Source organism: Passer domesticus, chromosome 1 (assembly GCF_036417665.1).
Source record: "Passer domesticus isolate bPasDom1 chromosome 1, bPasDom1.hap1, whole genome shotgun sequence".
NCBI classification, from domain to species: domain Eukaryota; kingdom Metazoa; phylum Chordata; class Aves; order Passeriformes; family Passeridae; genus Passer; species Passer domesticus.
In genome coordinates, this window is record NC_087474.1 from 82,898,321 (window position 1) to 82,914,644 (window position 16,324).

The 16,324-nt window shown below is 33.7% G+C and overlaps 1 long non-coding RNA gene across 1 annotated transcript in view; it reads right to left on the reverse strand.

The window, feature by feature from the left end:
* Positions 1-16,324, reverse strand: part of LOC135288482 (uncharacterized) — a 37,281-nt gene that overhangs the window by 8,999 nt on the left and 11,958 nt on the right. Inside the window, exon 2 of the long non-coding RNA XR_010351551.1 lies at positions 12,520-12,851. This is a non-coding gene — a long non-coding RNA (uncharacterized LOC135288482). The remainder of the gene's footprint in view (positions 1-12,519; positions 12,852-16,324) is intronic.

The window sequence follows — 16,324 nt, forward strand, 5'->3', positions numbered from 1 at the left end:
ACACTATGTTCCTGTGAACAGAATAGAGTTGCTGCTTAAGAAATATAAAGTTTTTAATGTCTGCTGTATTTCTGGCTTTTGTTTAAACATTTCTAAATTGCTTATGAAAAAGTTGTATCAAAATGAGTGGTTGCATTTTGTGGATAATCAACAAGAGTCAGAATCCATCTTTTACTCTTTTGAATTAAGACCAGAGCTAAGCAAATTTATAATGTGCACAAGGAGATACTGCAAAATTTAAAGTGTCCTCGCTCAGTTACAGAATGTCAGATTGTACAACAATTTACTTTTGCAAAAATAAAAGCAAAATCAGTCTTTTCTTTTTTTTTATCTAGCTAATGTTGCTAATGTGCCTCCTTTGAAATAAATGCATTTCAAATAAAACTTAAAAAATGAAAAAAAACTCAAAAAAATGAAAAAACAGGAACCAAAAAAAACCCCAAAAAAACAACCAAAACAACCCACCCCACAAACAAACAACATCAACAAAAAAAAGAACAAACCCCAAAAAATGAAAAGGAACTACTCTGTACATCACAACATCACACTTGCTCTAGGTTTGGATTTTTTTTTTTTTGGTTGGTTGGTTGGCTGGTTGGGGATTTTTCAGCTGCTCAAGAGGTCTTACATTTGCAAGTATTTTCTGCTGATCTTAGGGCTCCAATTGCCCTTTTCCTATAGGCTTACTCTTTCAAGTGATTCTAATATATGAAATCACTATGAAGACCAAGCCTGGTAGACCAAAGAAAAGTTTGGAAGCTTTAAGCCAAGAGATTTGGTGGTTCTAAACTAGAAAAGAACCATCTTTTTAGTTTAGAACCACCAAATCTTTTAGTTTAGAACCACCAAATCTATCCATCCAGTTTTATACTCACACAATTATTCATGTTCTCTGATGCTATTTTAGGTGATGAGTGTACTTTAGAAGAATACATTTTATTCTGGAAAAGATGTTAAATAAAGTAAATAAGTCACTAATTGTCTGTCCACATCAGTACAAAAATAGTTCATGCAATTTAGCTATTGGTTTGAATTATTGATTTCTTGCTTAGATTAAGTAACTGCTTCATAATCACTTGTAAAACTAATATTGTAATTAGAGGATGAGCTATGTAATGTAGATTGGGCTCATCAAACAATTATGCTTCTCAGTTTGAAAGATATTAAAGTGTTTCCCACCTAATGGGTGAATAGGGAGATCATTTATAATAATATCTTTCTCCATTTCAATAGTTTCATTTTGTAATGAAAAATTATTTACACAATTTCCTATGTGTGTGAAAGGAAGAAATTATCTTCTGTTTTTTTAGGGTTTACCCAGAAAGTCTGTAATTGCAGTATTCAATAGGAAGCCTTCCAGTATGAAGCCTCTTATTCCCAAACTCCATTTTCCACATGTTGATATTTTCCTATATTCTGTGTGGAATGCTATTCAGAGAAAGATGGATTTCTCCTTCCTTCTTGCTGGTTCACTACACAGTGTTGGTTTTTTGATTTATTGTTCCATCAAAGCAAAGTGTCACTACTGGGAAAAAGACCAAATAGGAGAAAAACTTTTAGCATGACTGACACAATGTAGCTGTAATGCTCAGAACACTTAGGCCCTACTGGAAGACAAAGGTATCAATCCATATCCAGGATTTGCCCATGAAGAGACTATTAACAGTGTTTCACAATTTTAAGTTGAGTTTACACATGTAAAGCATGTACAAGATATAAAAATATATAGACAATGAAATTATGATAAAGTCCCTATGCCCATATACAGCATCCTATAGAAATTCCAGAGATTTTGTAAAAAAATCCACTGTAATAAACTCACAATGTACCCATGAATTTTACTGAAAATTTCAAAACTAAATCTGCTTTTAAACATATTATTCTGAACAGAGTTCAGAATGTAGGACTCTGCATCAGCTTTAAAAAGGAAGCTTAGATGTCAAAAACTAGAGCAATGGAGAAGCCAAAATGCTTGATAAAGTAGTTAATAGATGGAAAACATTCATATGTGAGATAAGTGAAAAACTATTAAAATTTAAAAGCCAGTCATTACTTTTGAAGAAAGATTCATTATCATGATCCCACTGTATTTCCAGGGTTATTATTGTTTCTGTAACATTTTCAAATGGAAGGGACTAAACAATTGAAAGTTATGAATTAAAAGACAAATTTAAAAAAAGTTGTGTTTAATTTCTAAATATTTTGTGTTTGTACTTGTATTTTTTTTCCTATGAAACGAAAAGAAATTTCCTCAAATTTTTGGGAAATTGGAACATTAAGATTTGTTTTCCTTCCAGTAATACATTTTTTTAATAGCCATTTGTTGTTTTTCTTTTTGGTTTTGTTTAAGTATCTTGAAGTTCATTTTCACTCTTTCATGAAAGATACTTGTAATTCAAGCTTAACCTGAATATAAGAATGAGTTCACTTCTGAAGAGCATATAATTTCTTGGACAGAAAAATATACAATAAATTCCTGGTGCATGGTACAAGCATGGATATAATAATAGATATGCAGTATGATTATTCAGGCTGCATAGCAAACCAAATTATGTTTTTTAACTTTTTATACTTCTATAAGGATACATTACATTTATAAATAAAATCTGAAACTGTTTAATTAGAAACTAACAAGTTAATTATCGAAGAATTTACCCTATGATGATGTGCTATTTCATATTTTGAATAGCATAATGTTTGATAACCTAGATTTACTTATTTGCATGTGAATACAACAGTGTAAGGTAACAGTATAAATAATATCTGTTGTGCTATATTTGAAAAAAATAGAGAGTTCATTCAGTGTGGGAATGGAGCCAGATCTGCTTTTTTACATAAGATAGAAGAGAGATGTTGAAAAAATGAAGTCTGTCTACAGGTACTGAACACAAATTTTACAGCTTTCAGTGTCAAACAATAAAAAGAACCCAAGGTACAAGTGATAGAGAAATAAAGACGAGCAAATTGATATTCTATATTAGCAATGGGACTAAAGTTTGTAAAGGTTCTCTAGTTAGTGGACTTTTAAAGCTAGCAAAAATGACTCTGAGAAAGGCCTATGTGTTGAATGCTTCTATGCATGCAAGTCTTTTCTAGTCTGAAGTGAAAAGGTCAGTTTAAATCAGATATCTAATGCCATAAAAATCAGAGAAAAAAGGGCACTAACATAATATTAGAGACAAAGGATAAGATCTCAAATTTTATAGAAAAAGAAAGGTTAGAGATTACTTCTGAAAGCCTCTAATTTAGTCAAGTACCTTGTAACTTGCTCTTTCATTATTCAAGAGGTATCTTGCTCTATTGTAGTTGCACTTATTGTGATGGTCATTTGAATATTTTGTGAAAAAAAATCAATGAAAAAAATATTAAAGTTGTCTGCTAGACATGACAAATTTTGTTCTAGACACCTGCAGATCTGGCTATAGCAATCTTAGATTTGCTAAAAGTTAGTTTAGTAGTTGTATTGAAAGACATGACAAAGATAAATCTGGGTCTTCAGGAAAAAAAATGGAAAGAAATGTAAATAGCCAAAAAAAATTCTCCTCAGAGGAATACGATTTACAGGTATCTGCAAGAAAACAACAATACTGCAGAAAGGAAGGAGCAAATCATATAAGTGTTTTTCCTTTCTCTCTAGTGTGATAATATGCATTGTGAACAGAAGCAACAGCTAAGATACCTGAGATGCAATAAACATTTTAATTTCTTTGCATTCTATTTTCATACGCAAATTGAAAACCAATATCTATGTTGATTCACTAAGAACTGGTCACAGAGGTGGATAAAGTGAAAATACATGTTGTTTGTGTTCAAAGACGTAGGCAGAACAGCTATTCTGTCATTTGAGGTGACTCTCAGTAACTCAATTGCAATAAACAATATTTATATTTTGGAAGTCAGTACTGAGTTCAGTGATATTTCAAGGCTAGATCTGAATTTTTCAAGTCAGAGATTGACAATAGACACTCACTTTTACAGTGATGCTAATAGTGAGCAGTTGTGCAGAAAAGATCTGTGGTTATAACAAATCAGGAGATGGATATGAGCCAACAATATCATACTGTTACTCAATATGTGTGGGTATCTCTGTATGTACATGAATGCATTAGTAGGAAATAAAAAACAAACAATCAATAGCTTTGACTGAAAAACTGTCATTTTTGTACACTGCAGCTCAGTGAATTAGCCAACTGGTAAGTGCAGAGGAATAAGATAAGAATAAAGAAGAATAAAATAAACATAAGAAAAGAATAAGAGTAAGATAAGAATAAAATAAGCAGAAGTAAAGGTCTACATCAAAGTACTGGAAAATATTCCAGTGCTTAGTTTAAAAGGAGACAGGTGTTAAGGATACAATAGCTGTTCTCAGATGCATAACAGACATTGAAGGGAATAATCTACAATGAATGTGGATAAGTAAAATTATAACAGGCTTGGTCTACAAGAAGGAAAACTTAGGTTAGATATTAAAAGAAGCTTTCTAGTCATAACAGTAGTAAAACATTGGCACAAGCTGTCTGGGGAGTCACCATAATTTAAGATCTTGCAAGAATATACACATGGTTGAAACTATAATTAATCCTTATTTGAGTTATGCAGTAAGATATAGATGACTTTTTGAGGTCTCTTTAGAGCGGCTTATTCTAAGATAGTGTCAAACAGGAATAAAAGTCAAATTGAAAAATATAAAGAATCATAGAATCAACCTTAGTGTCAGAGCCATTTCTTTCTAATTTTTTATCAAATTTTCTCTCACAGTTTTTTATCCCTTGTTTCATATAAAACCACCAAGCTGAAAACTTTTAAAACTAGGTAGCTTAGTAGGCATTTTAGAGAGGAAACAATTGAACCATCAAAAATAAGCAGATAACCAGGAAAGCATCAAGGACAATAATAATACTACATTTTTTTATAAGTCTAGTATGAGTTAAAAGCAAATATAAGCATCAGGTTAATGTACTCAGGGAACAAAAAAAAAAAAAAAAAACAAACTTGATTTAGCCATTGTACAAGAAAGGAAAAACATACACCAACATAATCCCCAACTAAGATCTTTTCTCAGGGGCCTGTGGCCAGCTACTGTCAGGTGCCTGTGGACTGCATCACTGTCCATGGAAGCTTGAAGCTGAAGGCATTGCTTCAATCCTATTATATTTAGGAAAGCAAGTTAATGAAAACACAACTCTCAGAGTGTGTGGTTTTGAATGGGAAAAACCCTCACTGAAGAGGCTCAGCACACAAACAATATGGAACATCTCACTGCATACACTTGGCGGAGAGACAGGGAGACTGGGAAAAAAAGTCACCTTCATCTGGAGAGTGATTTCCCAGGCCTGTTCTAGTAATTTGAGAGAAGATACGGCTAAACCCACCAGAGTGATGTGTATTTCCCTTTCCTTTTGTGACCACCATAGTGCTAAAACTGCCATCTTTAGAAAGGAGTAGTAATTTCTCTCAGTGAAAGAATGACTTGGTCAAATATATACCTTTGATCTATTTACAGGATTTGTAAGAAACCATGCATGAATATAAGTGAATCCCTGAAAAAGAACAAGGACTCTCCTATCAAGAGTGATACCTCTTACCTGCAGTGAGTTTCCAGCAAGAGGATGCACAGGTTTGGTCACTCAGTATTCAAAGCAGGACTCCTAGAGTGGTCTATCCAATTTCAAATGTCAGTTGCTAAACCAGAAACATACCTGCTGACTGGGCAGATACAGGTGAAGCCATTTCAAACTTTTAAGCTGTTAATCAAAGCCACTCAGCACTTTGTACAGATTTTGGAGACAGACTCACTGCACTTGCTCAGCTAACTTGTCTGGACTAGTTTGTCACTTGACTCTGTGTCAGCTCTGTCTGGAGGAAAAGGGTACTTCCAGTAATGGTGTGCAGCAGACTGGAGGTCTGCCATTAACATCTCTGTCAGGAAATCTCTTCATGCATACCTAAGTAAGAAGGGTTTTTTTAAACTCAGTTTTCAACATAATGGTTTTAGAAGAAAAGCTGCATTTTTGCCCACTGTTTTGCAACAGAACAATGCTAGGAAAAGTCTAACCTACAATATTTTTCTTGCACATCCATGGACAACATTACTGAGGGTAAGAAGTTGGTCTATGTCAGAAAACAGAAAAACCCCCATACCTTTCTTCCTTTTACATCTCATTTGGAAATGCTACAAGCTCATCTGTATTGCAGTAATTAAAACATAATATATAACACTGTTTCAAAGTAATCAATCACAAAATATATATTCTCCCTAGATCTACTAGGAATCTACTGTGAGTGATGATAATACATTTAAAGAGTAATAATCTTTTCATCATATTAGTAAAGACAGCTCTCTCAGAACTGGAAATGGAGTTTGTCTCAGTGCCGAGCTGAAAAGAATTTAAATAAAAAGTGTTGAATTAGAGAGAATAAAGTGTAATATTGCTTTAAGTCTCAATTCCTACAGTCTTCTATTGCACATAGACACCAAAATAACCTTCATTTCAAATATCAAAAATGGAAAAAAAAAATTGCCTTATTCCTTTTTAAAATAAAGTCACTACTGTGGCGAGATACCATAGAGGCCTATGGTATATGTAAATAAACAGCTACCATTTCTGAGAAGTCAGCTTATAGAAACTTATAGAAAGTGCAGCTGCATTTTCTGTGATGGTGAATAAAACAGTAAACCCTTTGACACGAATGAAAACTAAATTGCCAAAATGTTAGTATTGGGGTAGAAACATATAAAAAAAAGAAAAATGTGTGAGTGAGAAGGGGTTGTTTTTGTTTCTCTAGTAAATTAATTAGTAATAAAGATTAGGTTATAAATTGCTTTTTGCAGAATTTAATGGTTGTCATTGATACAGAGGCTGGCTATTTTTAATCTCTGAAAAAATCCCAACCAATCAACCAATCTTGCAGAAAAGAATTTTAAAAAAAGTTTCACTCACATCTGTTTATTTATTTTTTATCTTATGCTCTAAACTCATTATACATTGAAGTTGATATTCACCCATCTGTTTTTAACATGAATGATTCAGTTCTTTCTAACACATGTATGCAAATGGAAACACATAAACTGCTATGCATATTGGCAATTAAAGCACTATGCTATATGCTGATAAAATTACTTTGAACTTCTGCTGTTGACTCTTCTAGAAATGTGCATTATTTATCAAGTAGAGTTTTAAAAATCGATAGAATAGAGCAGAAAATATAACTGTCTGAACTATATGTTGGTTTTAGGCAATATGCAGACAAAACAATAGAAGTAAATTAGTCTTAGATAGAAACAGAAAATCAACTTTTACCTTCATATTCCTAACTATGAACACAGGTGATACTTTACAGTCTTATATGATTTTTAAGCAGAACTTTGATTTAAAATAATTTAGTATCAAATACCAGGCACCTTGTTTGAATGGGAAGAGCTTTTAAACTCTTTTCTAATGCTAAAGCAGGAAGCTGATGAATAAAGTGGTTCTCTTTACACATTATGACTTGGTGTTTAGAAATTAATGTTAAAGCAATGTAGATATGAGTTCTATAGTTTATTTCCACAATTATGTGGGAAAGGATGCTTCCCAAAAGTTTAGTGTTTGAGCATTTTGAAATACCTGTTTTTCTGCATATCCAAGGGAAAAAAAAAAAGTTAGTGTATCTTATTTACTCTCACTGCTTAGGTGCTTAGAATTTCTTATAAATTTACTGCAAAATATCACATGCTCTGGAAAAACATAGAGAAGTAATGCTCTAGAAAAGTCTAGAATTAATAGCTGGCTAAAGAAAGCTTATTTAGCTTTAGGATGAGGGTTTACTTGATTTGGGGCTTTTGTATGTTTGTGTGGGTTCTTTACATATTTTGGATTTTTTGGAGGGTTAGTTGTTTTTCAGTTATTGTTCTGTTTTCTTGTTTTGTTTTGTTTTTTTTCTTTCCTTTTGTTGAACAATGCCCCAGCTTCACTTGATCTAAATTCTTCCACGTAAAACAAATAAAGGAATTTTTTTCAGTTTTGCAGTATGACTTCAGGGGAAATAGAGGCATGCAGTATATATATTCATAAATCAGTGCAAGTTCATAAATGAGTGCAGGTTCATAAGTGATTTTCAGCAAAGCAATGCTGAAGTCTAGTTTATATCAAGAGTAATATAAATTTGTTGAACTAAAAAATGAGCCATAAATTTTTGATCATTTCAATAGAAAAGACTTTCTTTCCCATGTCTATTGTTATTACAAAGAAGTTTTCTATCCTATAATAAGTTCTGATATGACAATTTTGACCTGTGTATATTTAAACATTTAAGATGATTCCTGGACTGTAATTTGAATACTATGATAAAACTATAATTAAGCTGGTTGTATCTGCTATTTCATTAGCTGGTAATTAATTCGGAAAAGAGTACATGATACTGGAAAATATCAATGCATGTGGCTTTTACAGATAAAATAGTTTAGTCTCAGATTCTAAATGTTGCTTTAAAACTGCCCATAGCAATTTTAGTTTTAAAAGTTAGACTTCTTTGACTTGAAGTGCTGTACTTCAAGCAATCATATAGGGCTGTGTAATCAGAAATAAGAAGAAAAATGACAAAATCCTGAGTAGTAGAAGTGGTCTAGGCAAAGAAAGAACCAAAAATGAAGCTTCCTAAATGTGAAGGACAAGGCAGGAAAACTTAAATATATATCTCAAATTTTAAAACACTGCAGCTTAAAAAAAGGAGAATCTCTATTATCTTATACCAAGGAGTTGCTAGTGAAAGGTATGACAGCACTGAGAACAGCAATTCTTGTAGTAACTATCATAAAAGTGCTGTTAATTATTTATAAAGGAGGAAATTTTCCAGTATATTTAGACACAATATAAAACTGAAATTTCAGTTTGACAATCTGCAACCAGTGGAGGTAACAGCTGACTCACAAGTGATTGTGTTCTGGCTGGCATCATGACACTTAAACGTAGAACAATGAAAAGCAAACAATTCCAGGATTTAGTCCTGTTAAAGAAATCAGAATTCACTATGAAAAGGATGCTATATTGTCCAAACTGAAAGATACAGGAAGGAGATGTGGATGGAGAGGTGTTTTGATAATAATTCAAAATAATAGGAGGAGTACAGGAAAGAGAAAGATATCATATACTGTCAAAGCAGTACACAAAATTTAAATCAAGAGGCATCATTCAGAGCTCAACTTGCTGGGGCAACTGTCATGAGCAAAGCTTTGGTCGAGTATCTGAAAAAAGATCAATTAAGAAGGCTATAATTCAAAAGAATTTGCAGTCTTGATAATTTTGTACCATAAAAAAAAGAAAAAAAAGTAGGGGGGGAAGATTATGTTAACTTCCCTTAAATAAAACACAACATCAAATAACATGGAATTAAAATGTAGATATCAAGGAAAACTTTTCTGAGTCTATATACCTGAGACTTTTCTACATAGACCCTACCTCTAGAGTTGTCTAGAAAAATATTAAGAATTCTGTATCTTCCAGCTTTACAGAGACAGAAATACACGTCTGCATTTTTTGTGTCTATTTGTGAGTATAAAACACTGGGAAACACTTCAGTCATAGAAAATGAAGTTATTTGACCTCAGACCAAGTCACTTCACACAGAAAAAGGCTGAAATATGTGTGTTTCAGGAGAAATTATATAATAGTGATTCCATTTGATATCATGTGAACATGAGTACTTTTAAAATTGCCTTACTAACTTTTCCATACAAGTTTTAAAAGTTACTTCAAGTGAGGTTTTGGAACTGCAAATCCTACGCTGCTTCTAGTTGAGCTCTTATTATCGGAGTAGCATGCTCAACTTGTTGACTTTTGAAGGCAGAAGTTTTTAGTTATATAAAAGTTCTTATTGAGATTGTTAAGTACTAAGCCATTTAGCAGGTATTCACCTTATCTTCATTATATCCTGATATCAAATGCATTGACACCAAATAGCCATTTTCAACTGAAATTAATACTGATCTTTTTGATGGAGCTTTTAATTAAATGAAACTTCATTTGATGAGTACTGTGCTGCACTGTGGGGTACTTGTATGTTGGTAGTTGTGTAAGTGTGATCTGTTTTTTTTTTAAATATTGAGTTTTATTAGATTAGGCCTGTAATTCATTACTACTAATGAATCAGTACAGACAGTAGAATTTATGAGCTAAGGCTGTACACACATCTGAAACAGCAGAAATTGACTTAACTGTTGTGCCATGAAAAGTGGGAATCCTTTTTTCTTTAATTTACACCTTTATATTAGCATTTATTTAAACTGTTTTTTTGTCGTGTGCAATAGTTTCTTTTTATTTCATTCTAAACCAACTTGGTTTACCTTGAAAGTTACATATTCTTAAGCACTGGCTTAATAGTTATAAAAGTTCTACTCATTCCTACAATTTGGGAAAAAGTTAGCATAGGTTTACATTCATGTTCTTTTCAAGAAATGCTTAGATTTTTGTTTAAATTTAGATGTCCACATAATACACATCTCATGCATTTATGAGACATAATCTTTGTTTCAGTGTGTGAATGGGAATGGCTTCCTAAATTGCTGTCTTTAATTCCCAAGAATTTCCCACTCTGATTATTGAAGTTAGAGGCAGAAGAAAGGAGCATCTTCTTTTACTTGAAGAAAAAAAAAACCCTAGAATTAAATAGTTTTCATCTTATTATATTGAGCATTTACTTAATCATACACTCTTTTCAATGGTGCCTGGTGACAGGAAAAGAGGCATCAGGGCACAGATATAAATGAAGGTTGTGGAGTCTCCATCTTTGGAGATACTGAAAAATTCTCTGGACATGTCTCTGTGCTCTTGTTGGCCCTACTTGAGCAGAGGGATTGGACTAGATGACCTCCAGTGATCCCTTCCAACCTCCACTATTCAATGATCCTATGAAATGCTAGATTTTGGAGGGGAAAACCACTTCTGTTGGTGAATCGGATTCATTTACACATGCTGTTCTAGCTCTAGGACAGAAAAAGTAAAAAAAAAAAAAACCTTTTACAAAACATGCATTATAAAAACATGCAGGTTTACAGAAATTAGAACAGCCATACAAAATAGGTTAAAAGTCAGTATGATACTATTTTTCTAATATGCTCCCCCTTTGACAAAAATACAGTCACAGACATTATGGAAAAAACTGGAGAATGGAGAAAATAAATATTAGAGTTAATTATATTCATCTGCAACAGGATTTTGAGAAAGAATTTTGGGACTCTCAATTTCTTATAGTGTTGCCATCTTGTTACAAAGGTTTCATACCTTCTTGGTGGTTTCTCATGGGCAGCTGATTTCGTCTTCCCCTCTGTACAGCCAACAAACTCCATCTCACATCTCAACCAGCCAATCTGCTCTTTTATAATACCCCTCTTAATTGGATCCAGCTGTGGCCTGTTAAGGGCAGGCTTGTTCTTAATGCTTGATAATTAGCACAGCTGTAACTCCTTAGGGGTGAGATTACTTTCACCACTATCTCTATTCTTCTACCTTCTATCTATCCACATTATAGGGTCCCATTTCTAATTCTATTCAAAGGTTTAGTAAAATAGCAGCCATTTTCATAGTTTTCGAGATTTAGTCTGGATTTAAGAGTAAGGAAAAGAAATGACAAAAATTAAAATTTTGGGATCTAAAGCCAAACGTAAAGTAACAAACCAGATGTCCTACAACCTCCAGTCAAATTCATTCTTTTAGGGTTGTTATGACTCCCTGAAGGAATTTTCAGACTATCTAATGATAAATAGAGGCAAAAATTGTTTTAAATTTTTGTGATCTCACTGCTCTGTCCTAATTCTTGCTTACTCTTATGGAGAATGTGACTGCTGTTAAAATCTTAACTTTTACAGCTGTCTTGAACAATATTGTTGTCCCTAGGACCTTCCTATATGAAAAACAAGAATTTCCTTCACTGTAACAATAACTGAAGAATCAAAGTGCCATTCTTCAAAGTCTGACAGCATAAAAAATATTTGTTACCAAAGTTCTTGAAAACAAAATGTATAAATAAAAACAAAACCTTCTATCTTTCAAGCTACCTAAACTGCTAAACTCATTATGTTAACAAGGTGTTCATGAGCTTCCTAGAAGAGACTCATGTAAACATGCTATAATTAAAATTTTAATGAGCAAACAAAGTCAACCAAACAAAAGCGAGCAAATTGAGGAAAATTTTGGAAAATCTTCTGAACTTGATGGGTAAGTGACACACAAGACGAGTAAAATCATCTGCATAATACCAGAAATGAAAACATATTTAAACCATTTAAATACATATATCTAAGAGTGATTCACTCTTGAAATAATATCTGTACATGTCTTTATTTCCATGTGTCTTTCTATAGGTGTAAATGACATATTAAAGAATACAAGCATTCATTCATTGCAGAGAAGTAGAAGATTGGAATTCTGCAGCATCTATCAGGTAGTCTAACAACATCTGCTTTTTATTCTTTTTTGTTCGTCATACCATTTCTAGTTTCTTCCTTGAGAGTAAAGCTTGTGTATTTTTTCCATTACTACTCACCCTTTGTTCCTCAGCTAAGGTTTCCTAGAGTTCAACAGGCTCTTCAGTGTGTTTTACCACAATTCTTCTCCTTCAAATACTCGTTTTGTTACTACCCCGTTTTCTTTTATTATTACTCTTCTTTCAAGTAGATTCTTTTCCCATGCTTCTCTATTAGTGTTTCTTTTATCAAAGACTTTTTATTTTCCCTGTCTGCTGAAAAATTTATTATTCTTGACAAGTTTAAATACTTGTCAGTATGTACAGGCATCTTTATATTTACTACTTGACCTGTCGCTGTAGGCTTATCTCCAGACTGGTTAAAATTGTCCCATGGTCATGTATGGTTTCTTCTGTCAAGAGAGAAGAAAAAATCTAAGTTTTTCTGCATGGTACTTGTCACATATCCCATATGCAAGTAACAGAATTATTTAACAAAATTTATTTGTAAGAAGATCTTCTAAGAAGAACCTGTTTTTTCAACAATTCAGTCTAGTTCAGGAAACAGTTTGATAACTATTCAAGTTTAGGTGATAATTAACTGCACTGAAGCAAACCTTTAGAGCCACTGATTATATGAAACTTTTCTCCAGAAAGGTGTTGTACTGAAGGCTAGCAGTTTGCAAAACAGGAGAAAACATTCAGTCAATGTATAGCAAATATGTGAGAATCCTTTTCTAACTTTAGGTTAGAATTTCAATCTGTCCTCAGTACTTTCTGATCATAGCAAACAAGCATGATACTGAAAAAATGTTTGTTGTGGTTTAGTCCCAGCTGGCAACTAAATACTGCCATGCAGCCATTCACTCACTCCCCATTCCCCACCCTCCCCCACGAGGATGGGATGAGGAGAAGAACCAGAAAAAATGAAATTCCTGGGTTGATATAAGAACAGCTTAATAATTGAAACAAAATAAAATCTTACAATAAAACTAAAAACACTAAAATTAATAATACAAATACCAGTAATAATAACAGTAATAATTGTGGTGAAGAGATAGAGAGACACAGAGAAAGAGGAGAATGGAGCCAGATGATGCACAGTACAATTGCTTACCATCCATTGTCCAATGCCTAGACCATCCCCAAGAAGTAATTGGCAGCTCCTGGGTGTGGTGTACATTTCCCCCCATCCTCCTCAAGCCTTCTCCATGATCTCAGGAGCTCCTGATAAGCCTTAACTGAAGCAACTGAGCAGTGAAGCATCTCTTTACTGCACCAGTTTGTTGGTGAAGCATCCCTTGACCATAGCAGGAGTCCTTGCATGGCAAAGAATGGAAAAGGAACATGACCTGCCCAGCCAAGGTGAGGAACAAAGGATATAAGCACTTATCCTTGTTAACCTTGGTAAATCATTAATCTGAATCATAGCTTGAGCGAAACATCACCATTATCAGTGGACTTTTTGAAAAACAAGTCCACTTTAGTAGTTAACAATATGGGTTACAGACAGGATGGAAACTTCAAATGTCTAAAGCAAATCATCTTGTGACCCTATAAACAAACAGAGTCCCAAGTGAAGCCCTCTCAGATTTCCTGGAATGCAGGGGGCTGTCAGAACCTCCTTAATTTGCAGCTTAATTAAAATCCATATTTTAAGGCACCAACCACTGTGCTTTACTTCAGCTTCTATATATTAAGAAGTGAGAGTACTGCAAGTAGGAGTTTTGAAAAAGAAAGGACTAATGAAAAAGCTGTTGGGACACACAATCACCTTCCAAATATAATAGACACTGTGTTACCACTCAGTCAAATAAAAAGTATTTTGAGTGAGTATTCAAAGTCTAGATGATTATAACAGCCATATTGAGTAGCATGTATTATGGATGACTTTTAAGTTTCTTTTTCAATTGGCTAAAACTGCGTAAATTTCTTGTCACAATTGGTAGGTGTTGGGCCTAGCGGAGAGCAGCATTAGGATATTAATCAGCCATGTAGGACAAAGTAGTAGCTTTATTATAAGAACATAACTGTTCTTTGAGCTTAAAGAATGCCAATCAATCACTGCCAAAATTTTGTTGGTAATGAGAACAATTGAGTGGGGCAGAATTTTACCTCCAACAACAGTAAAAACCAACTGTTGGGAGACAGATTTATTTGAATGGGTCAATCAGGAATTAGATATTCTCTACCCAATCCCATAACCAACAAGATCAGAGTGGAGAGAGAGAATCAAAAGACATCCTAGGGGACTGCACAGGCCCTGGTGCCCTGCATGGCTCAAAAATGGGTGCCCGTTCACTCAATTTTCCTCCTGAACCATGCTGATCTTCCTGAACAATGTCTTCTGGAAGTGTGAAAGAGGCATCTGGATGTGTGCCTTGGGGATATGGTTTGGGGGTAAGTGTGCTAGGTTGACAGTTGCACTAGGTGATCTTGAAGGTCTCTTCCAAGTTTGTGATTCTGTGATTTTGTGTTTCGGTGCTTGTGCTTGCAGGAAGTAAATTCTTAAAACTGCAGACTTCTGGAATTAGTGTTTTGATATCTCAATCCATTTAGCCTTGATCTTAAATATCAAGACCACTCTGAAGAGATGTAAAAATGTCCTTATTTTCATGACTAATTTATAAAAATAAATAAACAGTAATGTAATTTACTAAAAAATACTACTTGTAGGCCTTATGCCAGAGAAAACCACTCTATTCTTTCAGAGTAGATTGGTCTCCTGCTATTGATAGTCATTGAAATCTACTCCTAATAAAAATGAAAACAAAACTTCTGCCTCTCTCTCCAAACTTCCAAGCTAGTTCTTCCAAATTTTCATGCACACACAAATATAAAAAAGGGGAAGAAAGACAAATGTGCACTACAGGACTCACAAATCCAGATCAGAACCTAGACTCTCATCCATAGCCAAGATACTTATTTGTGTATTTCTGAAGTAGCTGAACTCTGAGGGATTTCTGACAGGAGATATGGCCCATAAGAAACTGGTTTTATTCCTGTTCTGTAAGCACCTATTTTTCTTCTCTCTTTCAGAAACTTCTAGAGGTCATTAGACTACTTGTTTATTAAAACTTTGTGTAGGTAAATGTTTTTTCCTACTTAGTGCTCAGCAGTGCTTTAGCAACCAATCCTTTAAGCAATTTCAAGAGAAAGTAACTGATTTGAGCTTATTTCTTGATTTACCACAAATAAGAGAAGTAAACTTGCAAATTTAGCAGAAGGAGGTACAATTAATGTGGCGGTAAAAGTCTCTGCATGCAGATAAAAAAGGGGAAAATTTAGTTCAATATAGAAAAGATTCAAGATTTTTTCTTTCTCCATTAAGGGAAGGGTTTACTTGTTTAAGAAAACCAACAATACAGACAGCTATAGGGAGACATCAATCATGTTATTCTTTTTTTTTTAATTAATAATGTATTTCAAGATAAAACCCAAAATTTCAGTGTCAAAAACATGTCTTTCAGTTAAGTATTACATGCAGGAAAGCCAGTGAAATACAAGAAACTCCAGGAGGCTAGCAGATCAATGATGTGCATAGTAATTACGCTGAAGTGTTTTTCAAAACACTCCAAGAAGCTTTGTATTCATGCTAGGCAGAGAAACTGAACCAGGTAAACAAATCAGCCAATTCACCGTATCCTTGATCAGACAAAACTCTTTGAATATTGAAAAGTGACTACTGTACCATTTTCTTAATAATCATGTATTAGAGAGCAACACTGGCCTGGTCCTCTGCATGTCTCCTAGAATAAGTACCCCAATCAGATGTGGTGAAATGAATTTATACACTTTTGATGTTATACAACATGTTTTGCTTTCCCATTAGAATGCCAGAAATTAAGCAATAGGGAGAACTATTATGTGTTATGGAACAGAAGAA